This window comes from Asparagus officinalis, chromosome 9 (assembly GCF_001876935.1).
Source record: "Asparagus officinalis chromosome 9, Aspof.V1, whole genome shotgun sequence".
NCBI classification, from domain to species: Eukaryota; Viridiplantae; Streptophyta; class Magnoliopsida; order Asparagales; family Asparagaceae; genus Asparagus; species Asparagus officinalis.
The window spans coordinates 24,761,220-24,768,335 of NC_033802.1; positions in this window are offsets into that span (position 1 = coordinate 24,761,220).

Genomic DNA, 7,116 nt, shown 5'->3' on the forward strand with positions numbered 1-7,116 from the left:
ATGATGAAGGGACAGAGCTCTTAGGCAGGCTAGAAATGCCGGGGATCGTAGCTGTATCAGCCCTAGAGGCTGGTCCTACAATTAAAACTCCCATATGTTTGAGTAAAATATTAACAGATGAAGGAGAGCAATCTATGAATCAGATGTATACCTGCAGATGAACCACCCTTAGCGGATGGTTCTGTAGTTCCTCAATTGGCCTGCTCTGCCAACATATCAACGAGCAGTCTAGTATCAGCTCTTGAGAAGCTCGATGCTAAGACAAATACGTGTTCGCTGAATTCTCTAGGATCCATACCATGAAATGCTTCCTCCTCGACCGGTCTCTCTAGTGTGACATCTACACAAGAGCTTAAACGTTGAGTAAAAGAGAAAGATGCTAGAATTCATAATAGTGGGAATCAGATTTACCTCCAGCAGTTGCAGAAGGTTCTTTTACCTCGACATTTGTGCCCGCATCGTTTAATTTGTCTAAAAGATAACAAAGTGTGGAAACGATTAAAAGGGGAACAAATTCTGAATTGCCTAACTCCTTTAATTGTCACTCAAATAGTGTACTACTGGTGTTAGATGTACCCGGGCTTAGAATCCTTGGTTCAACATTGCTACCCTGGCTAACACTCTCGCCTGCCCCGGCATGCACGGGATCATCGCCAATAGCATCACTCATCTGCTGCACGATGCTTGGACCTTCGAAATGGTTAAAGTTGGAGAAGATAGAGTCGTGCAAAAATTCATCCTCCCCATGAACCCCTAAAACACAATACATGATTAAGTTCGAAGAATCCATAATATTCTTACCATTTTCATCTTTATCAAGAGATGTAGTTGTACTCATTGGTGTTGGTTTAATTGTTGTATTTTCCATTCCAAAACATTTGAGTAAATCTTTAGCATACTTGCTTTGGTTGATAAAAATCCCTTCCTTTAATTGTTGATTTGTAGTCCAAGGAAAAATTTGAGTTCACCCATGTGACTCATTTCAAATTCATCCTGCATAGTCTTTGCAAACTCTTGACAAAGATTATCATTAGTAGAACCAAATATTATATCATCTACATATATTTGAATTAATAGTATATCTTTATTAATTTTCTTTATAAAAAGTGTAGAATCAACTTTTCTTATTTCAAAACCAGAAGTTAAAAGAAATTTTTTTAATCTATCATACCAAATCATGTGGATGATTTCTAACTTCTACAAAATCCTTTGGTAAATCATTTTGTAAATTATCATCTTTTGAAATATCTAGCATTGGAGTATCACGAATAGAATCAACTAAATCATTATCATTATTTAAAACAATAGGTATTTTTGTAAAATTCTCATCAAAAGAAACATGCATAGATTCTTCAATGGCTAAGGTTCTTTTGTTATATATTCTATAAGCTTTGCTATGATTAGAATATCCGACAAAGATTCCTTCGTCAGATTTAGAATCAAATTTGTCCAAGTTATCTTTTGTGTTTAAAATAAAACATTTACAACTAAAAGCTTTACAATAAGAAACTTTAGGAATTTTATCATAAAATAATTCATAAGGTGTTTTCTTTAAAATAGGTCTTAATAATATTCTATTTAGTACATAACTTGCTGTAGAGACAGCTTCTGCCCAAAAATACTTTGGTAGGTTACTATCACACAACATAGTTCTAGCACATTCTTGTAAAGTTTTATTCTTTCTTTCTACAACTCCATTTTGTGGAGCCGCTCGAGGAAAAGAAAAAGCATGAGAAATACCATTTTTATCATAAAAATTTGCAAAAGTTCATTTTCAAATTCTTTTCTATGATCACTACATATAGTAATAATTGAAAGAGACTTTTGTTTTTAAATTCTTTTGCAAAAGATAGAAAACTCATTAAAAGCATCATTTTTATTTTTAAGAAATATTACCCATATAAATATTGAAAAATCATCAACAAGTACAAATACATATCTACTTCTATTTAATGATGCTACTCTAGAAGGACCAAAAAGATCAATATGAATCAATTTTAGTGGTTTACTTGTAGATACAACATCTTTAGATTTGATAGAAGATTTATGCATTTTACCTTATTGACAAGCATCACAAAAATTATCTTTATAGGAGAGCTTGGGTAAGTCTTTAACATAATTATTCTTAGAAAGTTTAGAAATATAAAATTAACATGACCAAAACGTTTATGCCATAAAATAGAATCATTAGACGATACAAGAAGACAATGTTCATTAGAAATATTCTTCATTGATAAAACATATATATTATTTTTTCTATGTCCTTTAAAAAGAATAGTAATCATATCAATATCATAAATAAAGCAAGATTCTTTTTCAAAAACAATTTTAAAACCTGTATCACAAAGTTGACCTATACTAAGTAAATTATGTTTAAGATCATCAACTAATAAAATATTATCAATAATATGTTTATTTGGATTACCGACTATTCCATTACCGATGACCTTTCCTTTGTTGTTATCTCTAAAAGTGACGGTACCATCATCCTTATTTTGACAAGATGATAATAATTGTATATTTCCAATCATATGTTTAGAGCAACCGCTATCCAAAATCTACATGTTTTTCTTAGGTACCTGAAATGATAAATATTTATAATTTTGGTACCCATGCTATGTTAGGTCCATATAATTAGCTTTTAGGAAACTAAACCCCTGAAGAGTTTGATTTACCTAAATAATTCTTTGATAAACAAATATTTTTAATAAAATCAGAAATATAACACTTTTTCTTTAAAAGAGTTAATTCCTTAGGAATCCAAATAGATAAGTATTTTGATTTCTTTTCATATTAAGCATTATTTTTAACATTATGTTCATACAACTTACAAATTGGTTTTACAAAAATAGTTTTCTTAGAAATATTATTATTAACATGAAAACCCAAACCTTTTGTCTTTTGAGATTCTTTTTAAAATAAAAGTAAACTATTAAGATTTTCTTTACCTTTATTGAATTTACTAACATTCAAACATATATCATCATATTTTAATTTAATAGAACAAATATCTTTATCTAAAATATTAATGCGAATTTTTAAATTATTGCATTCTGATTTTAGATAAACATTCTCATTAGATAAAAATTGATTTTCTTTAAGCAAGGATTTATTTTCCTCTTTCAATTCAATTACTTGAGAATTAGAAATAGTAGAAGAATTAAAATCAGAAATTTCTTCAAGTAATCTTTTATTTTCACCTTTAAGAAAATTATGTGAAGCCTTTAATCTCAAAAATGTTTCATATAATTCATTGAAAGCATCTAATAATTCTTCATTATTGCATACCTCATCTTCTTGTGCCATGAAGCACATGTGAGCGGATTCCTCTTTTTGTTCTTTCATTTTGAATAACTCAAACCTGTGCACAAGAACAGATATTTTAGATTCTTTAACTTTATTTGTACCTTCATGAGTTACCTCAAGTGTATGCCAAATATCGTATGCAGATGTGGCCGTTGACACCCTATTGAACTCATTCTTGTCAAGTGCACAAAATAATGCATTCATTGCTTTTGAATCCAAATTTGCATTATTTCTTTGAGAAGTAGTCCATTCTGCAAAAGGAGTTGTTGGCTTCTCATATTTTGTTTCCACAACATTCCAAAGTTCGTAGCCATTTTTTTTATTCGAAGTAGTGTTGAATGTAAGTACTTTCTTGTTCTTTGTTTCATCCTCATTCTTTCTATCTTCAATTTGGACTTCATAGGCCATGAGATTTCCAATGAGATTTTCTACCATAAGAGTTGATAAGTCATTTGCTTCTTCTATTACGGTAACTTTCTTTTTCCATTGTGGAGTAAGAGAACGGAGGATCTTTCGCACCATTTCCACTTGAATAAATTCTTTTCCAAGACCGATGAGAGAATTTGTGATATCGGTAAATCTTGTAAACATCTCTCCAATGGTCTCGTTTTTATTCATTCTGAATAATTTAAATCTGTGTACAAGAATAAAAATTTTAGATTTTTTAACCTTACTTGTACCTTCATGAGTTACCTCGAGTATGTGCCAAATATCATATGCGGATGTTGTCATTGATACCCTACTGAACTCATTCTTGTCAAGAGCACAAAATAAGACATTCATTGCTTTAGAATCCAAGTATGCATTGTTCCTTTAACATGTAGTCCATTCCGTGAAAGGAGTTGTTGGCTTCTCATATTTTGTTTCCACAACGTTTCAAAGATCGTAGCCAATTGATTGGAGATAAATCCTTATCTAATACTTTCAATAGTTATAGTTTAGTCCATGGAACATTGGTGGACGATTTGTAAAATGTCCTTTCTTAAATTTTGAAGTTAAATCCGATGTTGATGCCATTTCTTTAACCTTGCTCTGATACCAAATGTAGGATCTGATCTAATCACACTAAAAACACTAAAGGTGGGGTGAATAGTGTTTCATAAAAATTTTATGCAAAGTAGATTATAATTTGCAAAGAAGAAATGACAATCACAGAAAATCAACATTACAAATACAAACATATATACTGGTTCTACCTTCCCGGTGTACATCCAGTCCCAAAGCAAATCTTGAGATTTTCACTATGATTTTAAAGAAAATTTACAAAATCAAACAAAACCAAACCTGACCAATTTGCAAGTCCTTGTAAATTACAACCAATCTCTTCACCAAGAGATTACACCTCTCACAAGCGAGAGAAACCTTTTCTTGAATCAATGTATAAAACTCCTATAAGCCTTGGTATATTTTTGAAGTGCAACAGTGGCTTATGAACTCTTTATTCTCTGAAATTTTCTCAACACGTTGTGTATATAATGAGGAACAATAGTTGTTTTAGAATTTTTATTTTTCTCAGTACTCAAGCAAAAATCAGAATTTTAACACTTGAGTATGCACAAAAATTAAAGTTTATAGATATGTTTTGATGCACCAAAATTCTAAACTTATAAACTATTTGTATCCCTTGAAAAGATAACTTTTTGAATCAATTAAACAGATATAAATGGCTAAAAATTGTTTCAAATTCAAGCACAAACGTACAGAAAAACTGTTTTAGTAGTCGACTATAAGACACAGTAGTCGACTATAATGTATTAGATCTTATTTTGAAAAGTCTAGAAAATTGCTTAGTAGTCGACTATAATGGTCATTAGTCGACTACTCTCTGAAACAAAAGTTTCTGGAAAAGTTTATTCTATACAGGTAGTTGACTATTAAGTCGATTAATCGACTACTCCCTGAAAGAAAAGTTTCTGGAAAAATTTACTTAGTACTTAGTAGTCAACTATTAAGTCGATTAGTTGACTACTCTCTGAAAGAAAAGTTTCTAGAAAATTTGACTCTATATTCAGCTGTCGACTATTAAGATAATTAGTCGACTATAATGTAAAACTCCAGATTCCTGAGTTACTATCTGAGAGTTGATTAGTCGACTAATAATGGTAGTAATCGACTACTAAGGGTTATGAATGAGATATATAATTTATTTTGAGACTCATTCTATAACTATAAATTCTAATGGTTAACATAGGGGATTTCTATTGTTAACCACACACTAAGCATGTGTTAGTGTGTTCTAATACTATACGTGTATATGTGTTGTGAGTGATCAAGGCTTGTACATAAAATCTAAGTAAAGAAAAAAAGAAAATTTATATTTTTGACATATAGCATATCTTCTTCTTTGCTTCATGTTACATTAAACTCATCTTGCACTTTGTTCACATATTTTGATCATATTTGATGTAAATAGCTGCATTGTTATATTAGTGCATAATACACATAGTACATAAGTTGTTATCATCAAAACTATATATTTGGGGCAATATATCCAACACAATCTAGGGAGTGCAGTCGCCATGTCCGCACTCGTTGCCGGCCTACAGAACAATAAGTTGGCTGACTCGCTTGCCAAAAAGCCAATCGCCAATTATGAGCAGCTGATGGCCAAAGCCCGTGGGTATATTGACATGGAGGACACCCGAGCCTATAAGGCGTCAGCTAGGATTACAGAGACTTCCACAGCCGCAACTTCAGCAAGTCCTAGGCACAGCCTCAGGGTTGTTAAAGACCTAGTCAACTTAGGCATTTAACCTCGGTTGGATATTAAGCCCTTGGTATCTTTTCAGGAATAAACCCAAGGCACTAACCATATGGTCGACTCCCACGATTGCTTCTCAACCATTATAGGGATAATGAAGACACGGGTGTCTACATAAGTCATAGGACCTAGGCACCCAACCTCAGGGTTGCCACTTCACCATTTTGCCATCAGGGCGCCCCCCTCATAGGGTGAAAGACCTAGTCAACTTTAGTAAGTTCTAGGCATCAAACCTCGGTTAGATATTAAGCCCTTGGTACCTTTTTAGCAATAAACCCAAGGTACTAACCATATGGTCGACTCCCATAGTTACCTCTCGACCATTATGGGGATACTAAAGATCCACGCATCTACGTAAGAACTGGGCACCCAACCTCAGGGTTACCATTTTACCTAATTGTAAAATCCCGAAAATTTTGAAAATATTATTATAAATGATAATAAATGAGTTTTATTATGATTGGTGATTATTTTGGGATGAATGGATCAGATTGGAATTGATTTGAGATCGATTCGCAGTTTCAGCCTCGGTATCGCGAGTCTACTGAAAACTGATACTATTTTATTTTTAGAAATTTTTCTATTGATCAGATGGGCACGAGATTTACGCCATTGATCTTAGAATATCAAGAACGTGTTGTGGGTAAAGTTTCATTGAGTTCTGATGACGGAGACTGAAACACTATTTTGAGACGGTATCGCGTCTACTGACATTAATTGTATTTGTATTTTTAATAATTTTTTTATTGATCATATGGATATGAGGTTTACACCATTGATCTTAGAATGACGAGACGGTGCTATGGGTAAATTTTCATTGCTTTCTGAAAACAGAGTCTGAAATCATATTTTTAAATAATATAAAATAATATATATTATTTTATTTCTCACCAACCCCTCTCACCTACCCCTGCCTAACGTTCACTGTGCCACCAACTTTTTTATTATTTTTTTATTATTAATTTGAAGTTATAAAAGGGGGGGTTAGTGATCTCAGGAGCAAACAAACGCAGTGAGAGAAGAGAGAGAAAGAGAAAGAGAGAGAGAAA